This window comes from Nycticebus coucang, chromosome 12, assembly GCF_027406575.1.
Source record: "Nycticebus coucang isolate mNycCou1 chromosome 12, mNycCou1.pri, whole genome shotgun sequence".
NCBI classification, from domain to species: domain Eukaryota; kingdom Metazoa; phylum Chordata; class Mammalia; order Primates; family Lorisidae; genus Nycticebus; species Nycticebus coucang.
The window spans coordinates 94,753,895-94,775,978 of NC_069791.1; positions in this window are offsets into that span (position 1 = coordinate 94,753,895).

The window sequence follows — 22,084 nt, forward strand, 5'->3', positions numbered from 1 at the left end:
ATGGAAAAATGAGGTGACTCTTTGCTGACATGGAATCATTTCCAAGATTAACCACTAAGTGAAAAATACAAGGTTCCATTTTGAAATATACATTATTATGAACTATAGCCACCATGCTGTGCAACAGGTCACCAGAATTTATTCCTCCTTTCTAACTAAAACTATGTACCCTTTGACTAACATCTCCCTTTCCCTGCCCACACATACTCAGCCTCTGATAACCACCATCACTAAAACAGTAGACATTAAATGTTCTCGCCACAAAGAAATGATAAGAGAGATGATCTATGTGTTAATTACCCTGATCTAATCATTGCACAGCAGATACACGGATCACAATATCGCAGGGTGCCCTATAAATATATGCAATTATTATTTGTCAATTAAAAGTACATTTTAAAACATAAGGTATAGAAGAATGTAAGTCAGCTGCATGTATTAACTTTTCAAAAACAATTTAAAGCAAAACTATAAAGTATAATCTAATGATTTATAAAGGTAGGAACAAGAAAATTTAGGAAATAATATTGGTAAAATGTTCACTGGTTTTGTTTGGGTAGTAGACCACTGGGTAATTTTTTCCCCTCACTTTTCTACATTTCTGAATTTAAATGTGTGGTGGAACAAAATAGTTTTATCACGAAAAAAAGACATTTTTTAAATACTAGAAATCCTGGGTCCACAGTAGATTTCTTAGATTTTTAAAACCTTACTGTAATAAGAAAGGACACACAATCAAGAAAGAAATAGCAAAGAATGGCAGAAAATGTCAAGGATGTGGTCTGAAAGGCAAAAATCCTATAATAATGTGCCAGAAAACAAAAAACCAAGAGCCTCTCAAAATTGAGTCATTCAGAGGTTTGTTGCTTTAAATGTATTAGTTAGGAATCCTTGTTGCAGTTAGCAGGAACTGCAAATCAAACTGGATTAAACAAAAGAAAGGATTTATTGTTTTAAATAATGGAAAAGTTCACAGCAAAGACTGACTTAGGGCCAGTTTGGGTCTGTGTCTCGCTGGAATCTGGACTTCCTTCCTCTCTTTTGGTTCAGCCTTCCACCTCCGGGCCTGATATTGGCATATTGACAATATCAAGTCCTCATCAGTGGCTGGGAGATGAAAAAAAAGAGTCCTTTCCCCAGCAGATGCAATCGCATCTGATGCACACTGGCCAGGTCACATGCCCATCTCTGAAACTGGCCGTGGTGATAAGAGAACGCAGTGCTCTGATTGGCCAGAGTGGAACCAGCTCCCTCCGACCCACATTACTCCAGAGGAAGAGCAGGTCCCAGGAGAAGAGGCTGGGCACTGGACAGAGAAACAACAGGGAACTGAGAAAACTACAAACATGTGCCCATCTTCTCAAGTAAAAAATATAAATAAGAACAAGATGAAAAAAATACACCATTAAGAGGAATTTGTAATCTGAGAGAAATGAGCAATGAACAACAACATTTTGTCTTTGACACCTTTAAAAGAAACAAACAAAAAAAAAGCTGGAGAGAGGTCACTGGGCTCTCTGTTTTCACAAAGGGATGAGGTTGAGTTAGAAATTGATATCTAAGTACCAGAGGCAAGGAGGCATAAATTTCTGAGTAAATGCCTCTAATTAATTAATTTTTTAACTGACAAATCAAAATTGTATATACCGTATTTATCATGTGCAACATATTTTAAAACATGTGTACATGGTGGAGTGGCCAATTTAATATGCATTACCACACATCCTTATCATCTTTGTGGTGAGGACACTTAAAATGTACTCACCTAGAGATTTCCAAGAATATAATGCCTTGTTATCAACTATAGTCACCATCTCAAACCATAGATCTCTTAAAGTTCGTATCTGAGGAAATTATTTAACAGATTATAAAATAGCTGATATATGAGAGCTTAGAGAAGATTGATTAATATAAAACTTACCCGTAATCTCACTGAAAGTATGTTGTAGAATTAACTAGATTGAAACCTCTAAAATAGCCAGATTTTAAAATGACATATGTTATCTCCAGCAAATTATTTGAAAATTTGAAAATTAAAAAATAAGTTTTCAGGCAAAATCTTTGGACAGGTAAGAGAAACAAGGCTGTGATTAAGTAACTTACTGGCGGCCTGTACCAAGTAAATACCATTGTCATCATCACCATAAAAGACATCTGAGGGGTTTTACCAGGTGCCAAGCACCAGACAAGAAAATGAGACATATTATTGGTATTTTACGATTGCAATAGAGGGCTGTATGCCAACCCTCACCAACTCACTTAGTCCTCCAAGCAAAGCTAAGAGGAGATATTAGTCCCATTTTAGAGATGAGAACACTGAGGCTTAAGAGGTGAAATAATTTGTCCAACCACCAGATAATGAAGCAGGCATTCTGACCCAGATCTGTCCACCTGCAAAATCTTTTTCCCTCACGAATTGTTAGCATTATTCCAAACAAAATGTTGCCCTAAAAATGTGAAAATGTCCTCAGTTCACCCCTTCTCTATGGTAGGACCCAGAATTTAAAGATAAACAGGAAAAGGCAGTGCCCCCTACAGGACAGGAGGTGAATCTTTGAGGTTTGGGAGGGGCAGGCATCATGGGAGACCAAGGGTGGCTTCCTCCCACCTGTTCCTGACACTTCCCTTCTAGAATCTGCTTATTTCTGTTCCTCTTTCTTCTTCTTCATCTTCCCCCTCCCTTTTCAATATTTTATTTATCATGTTTAGTGTTTTAATTGCCAAGGTAATACACACTTATTCTAAAACTGCCAGGCAATTGGTAAGTACATAGTATAAAGCAAGAAATTTTGGAAACTGCTGGTGAGAGTTTGGCACATAACCTTCCATAATGTTTACTGTGCACACATAAGTGAGTGATATTTAATAGAATGTTGCAGATTTGTGTAGAAGTGATGACATATACACCCAAGCACCAGGCAGCCTTTGCCTAGTCTCTGGAGTGTGCGTGTAGCACAATCATGGGTGCCTCTTAGAAACCGTGCTTTCTGCTTCGTTCATTCATTCCTGTACCAGTTAACACCCTGTGCCAGGTACCATGCTGGTGCTCAGAATACAGCCACGAACCAGGTGGACACAGTACCCTTCCTAGAAACAAAATCTGGGCTGCAAGGATGGTGCCTCCAACTCAGTTCAAGAAATGCATTCATCAAGCACCCTGTCTGTGCCAGGCGTGGCAGGAGATGAGGAGACACCACAGATGTATCCAACACAGCCCTGCTCTGATGTACTCACAGAATAATAGAAGAGACAGACAAGAAAACGAGACATATTACTGATATTTTACAATTGCAGTAGAACTTCTGTAAGTTGACCACCCGAGGGACTGTAACAAACTAGTCAACATATGGAGGTGGTCAACATAAGGAACTAGACCCACTGTACTGATACATACATGTGGTGCATGTCTGGTCTATGAAAACTAGGTTGACTTAAGGAGGTGGTCAGTATAGGAAGGGTCAGCTATGGAGGATCTCCTGGATTTTTATTACATTATGGTTATTACAAAAGTATTGAGCTTGCTGTGCGCTGGGAGCTATGTTAAGCACTTAATATGCATTGACTAATTTAATCCTCGTAAAGACTCTCTGAGGTACATGTGAGAACTAGTCTCATTTCAGAGGTGCAGACACTGAGGCTCACAGAGGACAAGTGACTGGAAGTCTCACAGCTGATGAGCGACTGGGTTTTGATGGAAGCCCAGAGGTACCCTCCTGAAGACTCCGTCTCTTTCTTTAACCATTCCACGAGATTCTTCTTTGCTCCTTCAATCAAGCAGATTCCTGCAAACCCCACATGACTCAACTCTGCCCCAATCTATTTGTGTCTGAATCTCCACACTACATTGAGAGCTACAGTGCCTGAAAATTGTGTCAGGTATAACACGGAGTCTCTGTTCCCAGGGCAGCCCGAGAGACTGAAATAGATCCATTAACTATCCTGTGTTCCGCCTTCAACCTGGAAGGTGAACATTCAGGGTCACACTCCTTCTGAGCCTTAAATACCTAGAGGCATCGAATAACGAAGGGTACAAGCATTCCATGGGGCTTGGATTAATGACTGGTGAGCTTCTGTTTGGCCTTGAACCTGTGTGATTTTAGAGTTCAGTGTGGCAAAAAAAGTCTCAACAAGGATTCTGGTCAAAAGAAGTCTTGGTGGTTGAATGACAAAGGCTAACTGGTCAACTTTCTGCTGCTGATTTATTTCAAGACCCTCCTAAGTGATATTTCTACCCATGATCTCACCCCCACCCCTCTGTGCCCTGCACCCAGTCACTGTCTGTGAACATTCTCCAAATGTCCCCCTGCCTTGGAAGACACTCCAGACTTTAGACAGCTTTACCTTTACTGCGGGTATTATCTGCCCACACAAAGTTCTTTCTTCTGACTGAGCTGATATTACCATGCTCTCTCAGCTCTCTCATTTCACTGTGCAGACCCTTCCCCGAGTGCCTCTGTTCTGCACTTGAATGCCTTTTAGCAGTGTGAGCTTCCACTCTGAACTGAGCACCAGGCTAGGCTGGGGACAGCAAGATGAATGAGACCCAAGTCTTAAAACATACATGGCACTCACAGTCAAGAGGAAAGGAAAGATGACTTACACCAAAACAAACATAATAATGTGTTTCCCATGCAGTAATATAAGAAAAAAACAAGATACAGTGGAAGGGGTTGTACCTTCTCTTTGGAGAGGGTGGGAAAAAAAAAACAAAGGCACATGTCTAGAAAAGAGGGTTTTAAAGGATGAATAGGAGTTTTCCAGGGAGAAAAAGAGGAAAGGTCACTTCTGGCAAAGGCAGATGCAAACAAAGGCAGCACACACTCAGTGGGAGGAGTAACGTGGGACGATAAGAGGACCACACGTGATCGGGAAAGCTATGGTGTTGAACATTGGGGAGGAAAGGGGTGGGAGAGGTGGCAGGAGAAACTGTGACGGTCCCCTGAATACTCTGTTTGCTTATTTTTGTAATATTTTTAGATTTCAAAATAATTTCATCCTAATAGGAAAATTATAAGATTGGTATACCCTTTTCACCCAATCTTCCCTAAACAGTCAGTATCTTACCATATTTCCTTTATTATTTTTCTCACTATATACATCCTGCATTTGTATTTTTTTGTGCATCATTTGAGAATTGGGAGTCATGATTTTCCTTTACCTCTAAGCACTCCATGATATGCCTTACCTCTAAACATCTTCTGAGACCAACATGATTTTCTTAGGTAGTTACTAAAAAGCTATTATAGGAAGTCAGGAAATTTGCACTGACTTAATACTATGATCTAACGCCCAAAGCTCATTCATATATCACCACTTTACCAATAGTTGCCCTTATAGTTTAAAAAGAAAAATTGACCAACCTATTTACAAATGGATCCCCTCCCAACATGCTCTGAACCCTGGCTCTGCCCTGCCTTTTTTTATATCATTCTCTACCCTGTCTTACAATATTCCTTCTATTTTGAAATTATCTCTCCCTTCCCATCATCCCACTATAATGCATATCCTATGGGGCCAAGTATCTTTGTCTGGTTGGTTCACATCATAACCCTGACATCCAAAATAGTGCCTGGAGTGTGGTCGTCACTCAACAAAGACCTCTGAATGGCAGAATGGCCAAGCCTGGACATATCCCTTCCCAACCCCCTTCTTCCTTTTCTTTTTCAAGCAAACATACACACAAAGAAATCCCAATGGTTGGGCGGTGCCTGTGCTCAGTGGGTAGGGCGCCGGCCACATACACCAAGGCTGACAGGTTCAAGCCAGGCTCCGGCCAGCTGAAATAACAATGACAACTGCAACAACAACAAAAATGGCTGGGTATTGTGGCAGGGGCCTGTAGTCCCAGCTGCTTGGGAGGCTGAGGCAATAGAATCAATGGCTTGGGCCCAAAAGTTTGAGGTTGCTGTGAGCTATGACGCCACAGCACTCTACCCAGGGTGACAGCTTGAGACTCTGTCTCAAAAAAAAAAAAAAAAAAAGAAAAGAAAAATAAACCCCAATGGGATATTCACATTAACAACACTGAGGCCCTATGTTATTATTTTTCTTCCTTTAAAGTTCTTGTGTCTTACGCTCTGGTTTCTCTTCAGATCGTATGAATCTTTCGCCTTTTTAAAGTTCGTATGTGGGGTTTTCTTCTTTTTTCTCTCAATGGGTATATAGTGTATATTTCAAGGGAATATCAAAATATCATCATCATCAAAAGGGCTTCTCCTAAGGCTAGCCCAAGTCAGCTGAATCTGCCCTGGGCCTTCTATTCAGATGCAAACATTCCTGAAGAACAACAGTATCTATCCCTCGGCAAACAGAGTTAGCATGTTTAGATCTAATTGAAAGATTAAAAGAAACCCCTCAACTGAAAGGTCAATTTATAGATTCAACAGTTAAATCAAGCCATATCCTTAGACACATGGGACAAAAACCTTGTATTAAATCAAAGACTTAATCTGAGTTAAGCCACCCTGGCTGAGAAACTAGAGCTGGAGACATGTAATTAACAACAGCCACTCGGCACCAGCTGCTCCAGCTGGTAGGACCATAGCCTGGATGACCTCGGCACAGTTTGCAGCAGGGGGGCGTTGGGGATGCTCCCCTTTGAGTTGCAGAGTCGGTGGGATGGGCTTGGCTTCTTTCCATTCAATCTCATCTCCTATGACCCACCCCAAGGTTCACCGTACTCTAGCCCCAGGGGCCTCCTTACCTCCTCTCAAACAGGTCAAGGATACTGTCCCTTCAAGGTCATTTGCACCTGTTCAGCCCAACCTCCCTTTGGACTTTGCTCACTTGTCACCTCTGTGAGCTGCTTTCCTCCTTGTCACTTGCTATCCAGGTCCCTGCTCCATCCTTTCCCACACCACTGACCCCACCTGGCACACTCACGGCTGTGGATTCGCATCACTGGCTCTTTCTTCTCCCCATTTGTGTGGCAGCCCCATGGAGGCAAGAGTTTTGCTTTTTCATTCAATGCTCCCTCCCCAATCTCCTAAAGCTATGTCTAACATACATTTGGCATTCAATGTCTAGGTGTTTAACTAATTGGCTAGTTTTCTGATTGGTTGATTAGGGGAGGTTAATCAAATAATTTAGGTAATGGATTCAGCTACTGTAGCTGGTGCCCATGTAGCCACCTGGCTAATCAACCTCATCAAAACCTGGCCTGGCTACTTGGTAATCAAGGCAAATAAGAGCCACCGAGAAAAGCCATAACCCAGATGTCTTCAATATTCCAGTTGAATCTCTGATGCAGACTGGTGTCCTGGGGATAAAGTTCAAGTTCTCTGTCCCTCCAGTTATTGTGTCTGGGACCCCCACCCTCTATTTCCACCTCCAATTGTTCTTCTACCCTCCAGCAAACTAGAACTTTTGTCAGCTCTTCAGAGTCACCAGGTTCTTGTCACATGCAACGTCCCTCTTCCTAGCACGAATCCATCATCCCCTACTCTTCAACCCTGGCCAACGCAAACTCCCCACAGGTCCCTCTAGCTGCACCCAATGTTACCACACTCTATTGTAATTATCTTCTTACAAGTCAGTCACTAGACTGTGGACTCTGTGACACCAGAACCCTTGGTGGCTGCTTCTTCCCCACTGAATCCTAGTGTCTAGGGCATTGCTGGACTCATAGTTGAATACTTGCTAATTTGGACAGGAGATATCATCTTGTTTCACAGGTGGTGGTTATGAACCTAATGTGTGGGATTTTTCACATGAAGCTATTTCCAATTACAGGGCACCAACTGGGTGTCGTATAGTTCAATTTAATTTTGGCACTAACTACCTGGAGTTAGTATTGAAAGAAAGTATTACCATGAGAATGTGACCACCTCTCGCCCCCTACCATGAGAATGTGACCTTTTGTAACTGTTCCAGGAGATAGCCCCGAGCTGAAGCAGATAAAAGAGCTAAGCAAATGTTTAACTGTTAAGCAAATGTTTAACTGTTAATCTTGTCTTAAGACAGTTGAGTAATGAACCAGAGTTCTTCTTATCTAGAAAGCCCCTGCTATGTCTGCTCCCCCTTCCTACTTTATGGTTAAAGCCCCTGCTATGTCTGCTACTCCTGCCTACTTTGTGGTTTTTGCCTTTATAAGCTTGTAAAATCTGCTGTTCGGGGCTTAACTCCTCTGCTCCTGAGAGAGTCACGAGTTAGGCCCCAGCATGCTGGAATAAAAAAAAACCTCATGCTGATTGCATCAAGTGTCGCCTCTTGCGGTTGATTGGGGGGTCACAGTAGCCCAGGACAGAGTGGGGGTCTTGTCCCAAGTCTTTCAGTATCAGACCCCAGGAGTGAAGGGCTCAGTCCCCCAAGACTGACCCCACTTCTGACGCCAGTTGCATTTCACAGGATAATACCTGCACTTCTGACCAATAAATCCAGGGTACCCACAACCCCTCTGGGCACAAAATATTCAGAATGCAAAAGGAACATCATGCCCTGAGGTGTGAAAACAGGAACAACTTTGCAGTGTTGCAGGGAAGAAAAAAGGAGGCCAGTGGTGCATCTGGCATCCTCAAAAGCAAATATCCCATGGCCTTCAGGTATACAGAGCTACTTGCCCTGTGCACTTTGCCAAGGCCACACCTCAGCCATCCTGCTCTGGACCCCAAAGTTCACCTCCAGCTCTGATGGAGGACAAGCCACTGTGGTCTTGTCCCACCTCCACTGGACTGTCCCTGGGCTTGACCCCCTAGGGATGCCCTCCTAATCTGAACTTCTCAATCCCCTACTGAGTGCTCTACCATCATTTGTCTGGCGCTGTTAGCCAGATTTGCCAGGCTCTCAAGCAGAAAGTCCCTAAGAGAGAAATCAACAGGTAGTGGGTCCTGCCGTGTAGGGGTGGGGAGTCTGCAGGATTGGGGGCATACATGGGCTTCTAGATCCTTGAGTGCAGGCTTTTGAATGAATCCAAATTTTACGAACAAATCCTTTTAATATTAGTGTCTGCTTCATCTAGTCCCTTTATAGCACTAGTTATTCACCAGGGGCAGTTTTGCGCCCTAAGGGACATTTGGCCATGTCTGGAGACATTTTTGGTTGTCACACCTGGGGACTGGGAGTGCAATTGTCCCCTAGTGGGTAGAAACCAGGGACACTGATAAACATACTGCAGTTCATAGGAAGCCCCGCCACACACACACACACACACACACACACACACACACACACACACACACACACATAGGATACTCTGCCCAATCGCTGCTTTTAAAAAACAGAGCTCACCCACTTAACTCTTAAATACATATAAAGAGATGCATATATTTGTATGCAGAGAAATACAAATTAAAATATTAATGAGATATTTCACACTCGGTATGCAGACAAAGTTCAAAAAGCAGAAGTTTTGGCAGGAATGTGGGGCTTAGGAAGCCTCATTGAGAGTTGGTGGGAGTGTCCACTGCTGTGACCTGTTAAAATATAGTCAAAGTAATATTCGCAGACTCACTGACCAGTAGTTCTATAAGAAGTGTTTACAAGGCTCCTTAAAGGGAGAAAGTCATTGCAAGGTTATTTGTGGTGGCAGGAAGTTAGAGCCCATAAGGGTGTCTATCCCTGGGGAAATAGATAAAAGTCAATGAGTGGAAGAATGTGGGGGCTTGAAAAGAAGCTGATTAATGGGCACGAACATCCCCTTAGATAGAAGGAATAAGACCTGGTGTTTGAGAGCACAGTAGGGGGACCATAGTTGATATTAATCAATTGTACATTTCAAAATAGCTAGAAGAGAATAATTCAAATGTTCCTAGCATAAAGAAAAGATAAGTATTGGAGGCAATGGATATCCCAATTACCCTGATTTGATGATGTGCATGTACCAAATTATCATGTGTACCCTAAAAACATGTACATCTGTTATGTGTCAGTAAAAAAATAAATTAAAAAAAATTACATGACCAAGTGAATACTATGGAATAGTAGAAGGGACATGTACAGATTACAACAGAGACGGACATTACAACTATAATGACAGGGAGGGGAGGAGCTAAAAATAGCCAGTAGGACAATTCCACATACATCCATCTTTTCTAAAGTGTACATGCAAAAAAAGTAAATTGGAGCACACATTTTGGAAAATTGTTTGATAGTATTCACTAAAGCTAACTATACATGTAAATACTTTGACCCAGCAATTGTGCTCCTCGAACTGTACACCAGGGATATGAGTGTTTGTGTCCACCAAAGGGTGTATCTAAATCTAATTCATGATAGCCCCTTCCTGGAGATAGCCAGATAGTAATAAAGAAATTGAGATGTATCCATACACTGGAACACTATGGGCAGACCACAACTACAGGTAACATAAATGAATCTCATGGGCATAATGTTGAACAAAAGAAGCCAAACGCAAAAGAGCACCTATGGCATAAATTCTGTAGTGAAGTTCAAAACCAGGCAGACCCGTCCAGTAGTGTTAGCAGTCGTCATAGTGATACCCTTCAGAAAGGATAGGTTTTAAGGATTCATGAGACAGATTTCTGCAGTGGTGGAAATGCTCTATATGTTAATCCAGGCAGTGATTCTACAGGTTATACATAGGTTAGCAAACATAGAGCTGAACATGTAAGATTTGTGCTCTTTATGTTAATTATACCTTAACTAAAAATAAAACTTGGGAGCGGGCACTTTCAAAAGATGTAGAGTCACCTGACAATGCTAACTACCGACAGCATGCAGAACAACTAGGAATGTACGTATCTTGCTGACAGGAAGGCAAAATAGCACAGCCACTCTGAACAACAATTTGGCAGTTTCTCATGGAGTTAAATATACACTTACAGTATGACCCTGTAATCCCGCTCCTGGGCACCCTGGAGAAAGGAAAATGGATGTTCACACGGAAACCTATACCCAAATACACAAATGTTTATAACAGCTCTATTCATAATCATCAAAGCCTGGATACAATCCGAGTGTCCTTCTGAGAGGGAGTGAACCAACACACATCCACCCCACAGAATACTACTCAGTGATAAAAGAAACAAACTACTGAAAGAAGCAACAACCACAGTGGTCTGAAAGGCATTATTCTAGAAGATGCCAGCCTCAAAACGTGACCGTCTTGTCCATTCAGGCTGCTGTAATGAAACACCATAAACTAGGCAGCTTATAAACAGCAACAATTTATTTCACACAGTTCTAGAGGCTGTAAATTTAAGATCAAGGCACCAGTGTGGTTGGGTTCTGGTGGGGGTCCTCTACTGGGAGGCAGAGGGCTAACTTCTTATCATATCCTTATGTGTCAGCAAGAGCCAAACAGAGCTCTCTGGGGCCTCTCTTACAAGGGCACTAATCCCATTTCATGAGGGTCCACCCACATGACCTAATTACCTCCCCAAGTCCCTACCTCCTGATACCATCACAGTGGGGATTATATTTCAACCAATGGATTTTGGAGGGATATAATAGTCCATACATGACTTTTTTGAAATAAAAACAAAATTATAGTGATGAAGACAGATTGGTGGCTGTGGGGAGGGTGTGACTTTAAGGAGTAACACGAAGGACTTCTTTGGGATGATAAGAGTGTTCAGTATCCTGATGGTGGTCACAGTGGTTACATGAGTCTGCAAATGTGCTAAAATTCATAGAACTACATACAAGAAAAGAAAAGAGTCAACTTTACTGTATTATATTTTAAAATATAAAATAAGTAAGATATTAGAGTAGTGCCTCTGGCTCAAGGAGTAGGGTGCCGGCCCCATATACTGGAGGTGGCAGGTTCAAACCTGGCCCCGGCCAAAAACTGCAGAAAAAAATAATAAGTGAGATATTAATCCACAGACATATTCCACAATTAATAAAGAACTATGTTAGGAATAAACATGTATGTGTGTGTGCACAAAATACACATTGTACAAGAACATACACAAAGGAAAGAGATGGGTTAAGCACAAAACGGTGCTCTATTCAGGGTGGCAAAGGTAGAGAATAGGAGTGAGGCACAAAAGGAAATAAACCTACGTATAAATAAATTAAGAGACACATTCGGTGATGCACCAAGAAGACTCACAGGACTGAGAGGCGATTGTACTCAAGGGTAAAGTTTATCACGGGATCTGCGAGGAGAAGACACACACAGCTAAAGTCTGCAGAAGTCTGTGCATGGGCTCCCAACATTCTCCCCTCCTTCCCCCATCTCCAGCAAAATTTAGCAATGCCTGTGCAGTGATTCTGCCCAGGGAAGCTCACATTTAGACTCGAAGTTGAAGGCTTTTACGGAGAGCCAGTTACTTCATCACAACAACCAGACACAACTACTGAAATTCCAGGCTGCTGAAAGCCAAGCAAGTATCCAGCACCTCCAGTGGGCAAAAAGGTCTTATCCACAGTTAGGGAACAATCTGAAAGCCAAGTTCCCAGGTGCCAGGCAAGGGCCAAGCCCCAAAGGAGGCCTTTTAATGACAGCAACCCCATATGAGCTGTTCTCATTCTTCCTTGCACTGTGGCTTTGCACAGACTAATGTTGATGTGCCAGGGGTCTGCAAGCCAAAAGGAAAAGGAAAAGAAAATCGCTACTGGATGACCCAAACAAAACAGTGGTTTGACCAGATATAGCCGTGAGCATTCTGCTTCTACTCTCTGCTTCTGGGGCTGTAACCGTAGGGGAAACCCGCCCCCACCTCCACCCCGTGAGGCAGACGCTGGCCACCAGTGACAGGGAGACAGAGTGAAGACTCCCCACTTTCCCCTGTATTAAAACATCAGTCCCAGCAAGCTGACCTGAGTGTATTTTTCTCTTACCTTTGGTCTGTGTACTGACCACAAGACACCACAAAATCCCTCAGCACATGCTTAAAAACAGAGACGCCTCCCAAATACAGAGGTGTGGAGAACAACTCACAAATCTCTTCAAGGATAACATAAAGAAGGAATGATTCTCACCCTCCTGCGATGACCCTCTAAGCCCCCTAGCACCAAAACTTCTCAGATTAAAAGGAGACATTCTCTAATATGTGCAGTTTCCATTTTTAAAGCTTCAGGCATGAAAGACTTTTTGTTCCCTAATGATGTCTCTCAGACGTAGCAAGACCTGGACTCTGGATAGCTGAAGAATTGCCTTCATGTTCACCACAGACTCCCCCGGCCTTGGAGAGCGATGCCCAGCAAGAACAAGGAGCCCAGAAGCCACAGAAAGTATCTGACATTAATTGATCTGCTCCAAGTTGTCACTTTTTCTGATTACTATTTAAGCTGTGTTACAGTATGACTCAGGCAGACTCACTAGAATGATAGATAAATGGGTGGGTGGGTGGTAGGTGGATGAATGGATAGAGACAGACAGATATATGGGGTCAGACGACTAAGTGGGCAAACTCTTCCTGGAAAAAGTGCTACATACCTCATTGTTGAATTTCACTATGGTCACCTTCACAGCACTCCCATGGGGAAGCTATGTGCTGACACCAGCACCTAGCCCACCTTTCAAAGCACTTTTTCTAGGATGAATTTGCAAACTTAATTATCAGGCCTCATACAAGGTCTGTTGTCATATGAAGCTCTCACAATTAAATTCATTCTAAGCCCCTGAACAGTGCCTGGCCTATTGTAGATACTCAATAAATACTTGATGAAAAAAATGGATAAATCACCTCTCTCTCTCTCTCATTGGCCTACGGGACTCTGCATTCATTTCTCCATCTTCAAGATGAAGAAACTGAGGCTCAGAAAAGAAAACTACTACTGCCCCAAATTGCTGAGCTAAAAAATAGAAAAGTGAAGATTCCTATCGTCTTTCCTCCCAAGCACACCTTGCCAAATGGTGATAAGGCAAGGAAGTACAACATTTAATGTGGCGCTCGTCAGGGGCCGACTGTGCACATGCATGACCCTGAGAATGGCTGCCTTCTTAAGAGCAGGTGCAGGCTGAGTGCAGCTTTAATTTATATTCTGGGCACCTCATTTGCCTCACCACAGCCCCAAACTACACCCTCCTTTCCACAGCACTGAAATGTGCAGCAGTGACAGCCCTAAGGGGGACACTAGCTTGACCCTCCAGGCTTGCATAGTGACTGGTATTCTTGCTTTCCCTTTGCAGGTGTGGCTGACTGATGGCAACATTAAGAAATGATCCAGCTGCCTCTGCTTTCAGTTTCCCCTTCCTGCAGAGATCCTTAATTACTGGGCTTCACCTGTTGCATTTTCTTAAATGACATGAGTGTGTATTTTTAAGTGGGAAAACAATTCATTAGGAAGTGCCAACATCTCAGAGGAGGTAGAGTCCCCCTGGCTAATTTCGGAGCCACACTGCTTCTGCGAGGTAAGAGAGCAAGCCCAGGTGCTGCTGCTTTTATCTGAAATCCACCAAGCCAAAGAGACCAACATTCACAGATGGTGCGGAGGGGCCACATCACAGCACCCCCTCTGGAGTTGTCATCAGCCTTTAGGCCTTTAGGCCTTTAGCTCAGTGGCCTGGGAATAATAGCCATGTTCACACGGCTAAAACTGCATTAGCATTTTATTAAATAAACACTATCTGTTCAAAAGGCTAGCCTAAAGTTACTAATAGATATTATGGTCTAAGATAATATGTCTGACTGTATTAGAATTCAGGTTCTAAGACAATAATTCTCAGGGGAGATTTTTAAAAATCCAAGTGCATAGACTCCAGTTTCTGATTTAACTGATCTGGGGTCCAGGCAGCAGGATTTTTTAAGGCTCCAGCCTCCAGCCAGTATTAATGTGCACTCAGGATTGAATATCACTCTACTTCATTATCATTCTTTGATAAGTTACAAAATGTTTTCAAAAGGATGGCCTGAGTCTTACCACTGTATCGCCCACACCTAGCACAATGCCTGGCACAGAGTGTGCCACTGATACATGTTACGTGAATAAAAATAAAAATAAGCAGCATCACTTGATGTTTTCCAGAGGCTGGGGAGGTGAGGGGGAGAATAGGAAGAGGGGGGTCAATAAGTACAAAATTGCAGTTAGGAAGGAAAAATAAGTTCTGGCCCATCTATCACCCAGTAGCATGACTACAGGTAATAACAATTATGTAATGTGGATTACAAGAAAAGAGGACCTGAAAGTTGCCTTCACAAAGACTAAAGTTGCGGGTAATAGACTTGCTAATTACCTTGATTTGATCCCTGTACAAAGTACACACATACTGAAACATCACGGTGTACCCATAAACATGTATAATTATGTGTCAATTATTAACACAATAAACCAATGAAGTCACTTCATTCCTTTGTTTTTTCAATTTTTAGCCTTATGCATACATCTATGTACATATTAATTTTACATAAAAGCATAAAAGTGACCAGATACATGGTTCTTTGTGTGTGACAGAGACGAAGACAGAGGCAGAAAGAGGCAGAGGAGAGAGAGGACGTGTGAGTGTTTTTACCAGTTTGGGGTCTGTGGCCCTGCCCCCTCCCATTCCCACCCCGAACTCCCTCCCTCCCTGCCCGCCAGAAAATCTCTGTTAGCAGTCTCGTCCGTGGTCTTCCATACAGTCTCCATTCTCATGTAATGCTAGACAGACACACACATGACCTTGGGCAGTCATGGTGCATTTTGTAGACATGGGATCATATTCTACCCACCTTCTCCACACAGCTCCCCTCATTCCACGATCCCCTGTGGACAGTCCTGCAAGTCCCCTGAGCTCCTATCACTGTACTTCACTCACCAGGGGTGGGGCGCCGCAGCTCAGTCATTCTCTGTGTGTGTACACTCACTTCTCCCCACCATTTCTGCCCAGCAGAAGCAATGCAGCAACAAATAAGGGACCATCTGATGCTCACCACTGCCCTATACAGCACACATATCCATGTCCCATCTTTCTTCCATCCCCAGACACAGAGCCAGATGCCTAACAGGCCTGCCTTGATACCATTTAAACATCATCTGCAGTGGAGCAGGATTGTAATCAATTACATGAGACCACACGTATGAAAAACACTTCACAGTCTGCAGGAGGCTTTGTGTCAAAATCCAGCATGCACATGGCTGTGGCCAGGTTGTGTGTAGCCAGCCCCATCCACAACACAGCTCGGACAGAAAGAGGTTTAATAGCATCATTAACAGCCCATTGATCCAATTACATTTCTCTCTGTTCCACTTCAGAATTACAATCTCTTGTTCCCCCTGAAAGAGCCTGGATGGATTCTCGATGAGTATCAGAAGAGCTAACCACCATCAGGACTTGCTCGACAGACCCAAACACTCATATAATAGGGGCACAGGATGAATTAATCTGGCTGACACGTTAGCCCTCTCTCCTCCATGGGAACTTGCCATTTTCTCCAGCCTCTTCGTTTTTCTCGTCAGATGGGGGGATACAGCCAATTGTGAGTTAGCCCACATCACGTGTTCCTGGCATGTGGAAGGCACTCAATGTTGAATCGAAAAATGCTCAAGAGATTGTGCAGAGCAGCTTGGCTGAATGAATGGAATATGTCCAAGTTTTCTCATTGCAGGATGGGCCAGTGTGGGAGATGGAATTTGAGTCCAAAGGTAATCCATAAAATAAATACACACACACAGAGTCCCAAAAAATGTATACACATTTTAAGAAAGTAAAAAACTGTTATTAAAATTGTAATACTCAAGTCGTGTTTGACTTCTGCCATTACAAGAGATACAAGATAATAAACATTATCGGTATATATGGAGTATTACAATTTTAATAGCTTTTTCCTTTCTTAAAATGTGTATGCATTTTCTGGCACCCTCTGTATCTGTGTGTGTGTATCCTACCCAATGTTCCCTACATAGCTCTCCTCTTCAACAATTCCCCTTCTACAGTCCTGCAAATCCCAGATATCATATCACACTATTTCACTTTCCTTAGCGGGCACACACGAGTGCATGGGTGGAGGCACTGGAGCTCAGTCATTCTCTAATACACACACATTGTCTACGGCCATACCACCCTGAACATGCCCGATCTCATCAAATCATGTGCTAAAATAAGGCAAAGGCAAGACCTTGAGTGTCGGCTGAGGACAAAGCAGAAAGGACTAAATGCACACTGGGTCCACTGGACAGGATAATAGGGGACGGAAAGGCAGAAATATAGCCAAAATGGCATTCCCTCCCTTGGAAACTACACACTGAACCCTCGCATGCCAGGTTCTGTGCCCGTGTAGAGGTCCCAGCCCTCAGTTGCTCCTGTCCTTATGGTGGAGACCAAGAGATGAGCACGCAATCACAAGAGAACCACAAGACAGGACAGAGCTTGACTTGGCACCGTATCTCAGTGGCTAGGGCGCCAGCCACATACACTGGAGCTGGCGGGTTGGAACCCAGTCCGGGCCTGCTAAACAACAATGACAACTACAAAAAAAAAAAACAGTGGGGGTTATGGCCGGTGCCTGTAGTCCCAGCTACTTGGGAGGCTGAGGCAAGAGAATCTCTTAAGCCCAAGGTTTGAGGTTGCTGTGAGCTGTGATGCCATGGTACTCTACCAAGGGTGACATAGTGAGACTCTGTCTCATCAAAATAAATAAAATAAAAACAGGACAGAGCTAAGCCCTGTGACAAAAGCAAGCCCAGGAAGATTTGAGAGTACAAAGGAAGGCTGCTAAACCAACCTGGAGAAGTATCAAAGGCTTCCTGGAGTAGGGGAAGATGGAGGAGGAAGATGGAGGAGGAAGGGGAGGAGGGGAGGGGAGTAGTTAGTAGAGTTGAATATTGGCAGGTAAATGTTAGACCAGGGATTTTTTTTTTTTATGGTATTTCTTTTTTTTTTTTATTGTTGGGGATTCATTGAGGGTACAATAAGCCAGGTTACACTGATTGCAATTGTTAGGTAAAGTCCCTCTTGCAATCATGTCTTGCCCCCATAAAGTGTGACACACACCAAGGCCCCACCCTCCTCCCTCCGTCCCTCTTTCTGCTTCCCCCCCCCATAACCTTAATTGTCATTAATTGTCCTCATATCAAAATTGAGTACATGGGATTCATGCTTCTCCATTCTTGTGATGCTTTACTAAGAACCAGGGATTTTTAACCTGTGTGCTATAAGAGGATCTTAGGTGTGCCGCAAAGAAAAAAAAAAATTTTTTGAGAGTCTCACTTTGTTACCCGTAGTAGAGTGCCATGGCGTGCTGCAAAAATGTTTAAAGATCATTAATTCAATTATTTCGGAAGAAGTTCAAAGCATAGTAAGTATATGCTTTTTTTTAACTCATTTTTTAGATCAACAGAATTTAAGTGTGCTGTGGAAGTTTAACTAGAGGTTAAACTATAGTAACGTAGGTTCAAGTGTGTCATGAGGTTAAAAAGGTTGGAAAACACTGCTTTAGACTGTGCGTGGCTGTGGCCCTAACCCCCTGGCAGTCACCTCGATATTTGATTTCTACACTGAGACTCCTGCCCAAGCAGAACCTGTGCCACCGTCGTGTCCCTGCAGTCACCAACCCTGTGCCTTCCCACCTCATGCCCTTGTCCCTGCCGTTCCCTCTGCCTGCATGGCACTGTCCTGGTTCTCCTCCCAGGTCTGCAAAACCATCTTCTCCCCCCACTGCCATCAAGGCACAGCTCAAACGCTCCTTCCTCCATGAAGCTTCCCCACGTTCCTCTACCTGGAATTGATCTCTGTCTACCTGTGTCTGGACCCCAATATATTTGTTTGTTCCTCTCTTAGAGTACACAGCTCTCTCGACAGTGGACCATAATTATTTGTGTATTTGTCTGAGCATCTCCACTAAACTGTAAACTCCACTGGGGCAAAAAAAAAACCCTTGTCTTAACCACCTTCATATTCCCCCACAGGGCCTTAAACTAGGCAGCTACTCAATTCAGGCTGAAGGAAGATTGTCTTTGCTAGATCCCAGGTAAATGGAAAAAGGGAGCAGACAGCACAGCTGGAATCAGCAGGCAGGCATTACAGGCAGGCCTGACAGCTAGAACCGGCTGCTCGGTTAAGTCATGAATTTTCTATCACTGGGTAAAAAGATTCTTTAAAAGGGAGATTCTTTAAAAACGGCCATATTATATGACTTCTAAGCTCATCTAATTTTTACTAGGTTATTATTATATAAGAGAGAATGAGTGCTGAGCAGGCCAAAGACCACAGAATCCCACTGCAAGGTGAAGGAGAAATAGATTGTCAATGTGATAGCTCTTGGTTGAATGACAAGTTCAAGGGTATTTATGAGATTATTATTTAATCAATTAAACTAAAAGAGATTCATTCTTAGAGAAATGCTGACAGTGTGTCACAAACAAGGATTATAATGAACTGAATTCTAAACATCTGAGGTCCATGTAAAACATCTGATGTAGGCCCAGTGCCCTGGCATGACCTGTAATCTCTGCACTTTGGGAGGCCACAATGGGAAGATTACTTGAGGGTAGCCTGAGCAACAAAGAGAGACCCCTGTCTCTACTGAAAATTCAAAAAAGAAATTAGCTGGGTGCAGTGGTGCTACTTGAGAGGCTGAGACAGGAAGATCACTTGAACTCAGGAGTCTGAAGTTGCCATGAGCTGTAATGACTCACTGATGCATTCCAGTGTAACAGAGTGATACCGTCTCTAAATAAATAAATGACATTTGATCTAGGTAATAGCTGATCCCTAGATCTGATTTGGTATACCAATGAAATCAAGTGACATGGGCTTACCAGATCACAAATATCCTGGTGGTATCCTGCTCCCTAAAACATTCAATAGCTCCCTGTTGCCCTACAACACACTCCTCAGTCTTCAGCAGGATCTTTGAGGCCCTTAATGACATAGGTCTTCTCACCCACAGCTTCCACCATCCTCCCGACACATTCAGACCAAAGGTCCCAATGTTAAAGGCAGAGAGGGACTCCATGGAGGGTGCTGGCCCCACACAAAACCACGAGTTCATGCCCCAACTCAAGAACCGAACAAAACCATGAGTGTATGCCCCAACTCGAGAACTGACTGGTTTCCCAGGTCCAGACCCTTTTTCAAGCAGAAATACAGACTAAGTTGTGCAAGCTCTTCCAAGTTTTCAGAAGAATCGGGAAGTTCAGGGGTTTTTAGTAGGATATGCCATTTTTCTTTTCTTTTTTTTTTTTTATTAAATCATAGCTGTGTACATTAATGTGATCATGGGGCATCACACACTGGGGGTTTTTGTTTTGTTTTGTTTTGTTTATTATTATTAAATCATAGCTGTGTACATTAATGTGATCATGGGGCACCATACACTGGTTTTATAGACCGTTTGACACATTTTCATCACACTGGTTAACAGCCTTCCTGGCATTTTCTTAGTTATTGTGTTAAGACATTTATATTCTACATTTATTAAGTTTCAAATATACCCTTGTAAGATGCACCGTAGGTGTGATCCCACAAATCACCCTGCCTCCACTCAGCCTCCCCCCTCCCCCTTTCCCATATTCTTAGGTTATAAGTGGTTTATACCTTTCATGTGAAAGCCATAAATTAGTTTCATAGAAGGGCTGAGTACTTTGGATACTTTTTCTTCCATTCTTGAGATACTTTACTAAGAAGAATATGTTCCAGCTCCATCCATGTAAACATGAAAGAGGTAAAGTCTCCTTCTTTCTTTAAAGCTGCATAATATTCCATGATGTACATATACCACAATTTATTAATCCATTCGTGGATCGATAGGCACTTGGGCTTTTTCCATGACTTAGCAATTATGAGTTGGGCTGCAATAAACATTCTGGTACAAATATCTTTCTTATAATGTGATTTTTGGTCTTCTGGGTATATACCTAGTAGAGGAATTATAGGATTGAATGGCAGATCTATTTTTAGATCTCTAAGTATTCTCCAAATATCTTTCCAAAAGGAATGTATTAATTTGAATTCCCACCAGCAGTGTAGAAGTGTTCCCTTTTCTCCACATCCATGCCAACATCTCTGGTCTTGGGATTTTGTGATATGGGCTAATCTTACTGGAGTTAGATAATATCTCAAAGTAGTTTTGATTTGTATTTCTCTGATGATTAAGGATGGTGAGCATTTTTTTTTTATATGTCTGTAGGCCGTGTGCCTGTCTTCTTCAGAGAAGTTTCTCTTCAAGTCCCTTACCCAGCCTGAGATGGGATCACTTGCTTATACGTTTGAGTTCTCTGTGGATTCTGGTTATTAAACCTTTGTCGGAGACATAACCTGCAAATATCTTCTCCCATTCTGAGGGCTGTCTGCTTGCTTTACTTACTGTGTTCTTGGCTGTGCAGAAGCTTTTTAGTTTGATCAGGTACCAGTAGTGTATTTTTGAACTTGTTTCAATTGCCCTGGGGGGTCTTCCTCATAAAATATTCGCCCAGACCGATTCCTTCAAGAGTTTTCCCTGCACTTTCTTCAAGTATTTTTATAGTTTCATGTCATAAGTTTAAATCTTTAATCCAGTGAGAGTCTATCTTAGTTAATGGTGAAAGGTGTGGGTCCACTTTCAGTCTTCTACAGGTCGCCGGCCAGTTCACCCAGCACCATTTGTTAAATAGGGAATCTTTTCCCCCACTGAATGTTTTTAATTGGCTTGTCAAAGATCAAAAACCGGTAAGTAGCTGGGTTCATCTGTTGGTTCTCTATTCTGTTCCAGACATCTACCTCTCTGTTTTTGTGCCAGTAGCATGCTGTTTTGATCACTATCGATTTATAGCATAGTCTGAGGTCTGGTAGTGTGATTCCTCCTGCTTTGTTTTTATTTCTGAGTAATGTCTTGGCTATTTGAGGTTTTTCCTGATTCCATATAAAACGAAGTATTATTTTTTCAAGATCTTTAAAGTATTACAGTGGAGCTTTAATAAGGATTGCATTAAAATTGTATATTTCTTTGGGTAGTATGGACATTTTAACAATGTTGATTCTTCCCAGCCATGAGCATGGTATGTTTTTCCATTTGTTAACATTTTCAGCTATTTCTTTTCTTAGAATTTCATAGTTCTCTTTACAGAGATCTTTCACATCCTTTGTTAGATAAACTCCCAAATATTTCATCTTCTTTGGCACTACTGTGAATGGAATAGAGTCCTTGACTGTTTTTTCAGCTTGACTATTGTTGGTATATATAAAGGCTACCAATTTATGGATGTTGATTTTGTAACCTGAGACACTGCTGTATTCCTTGATCACTTCTAAGAGTTTTGTAGTAGAATCCCTGGTGTTTAC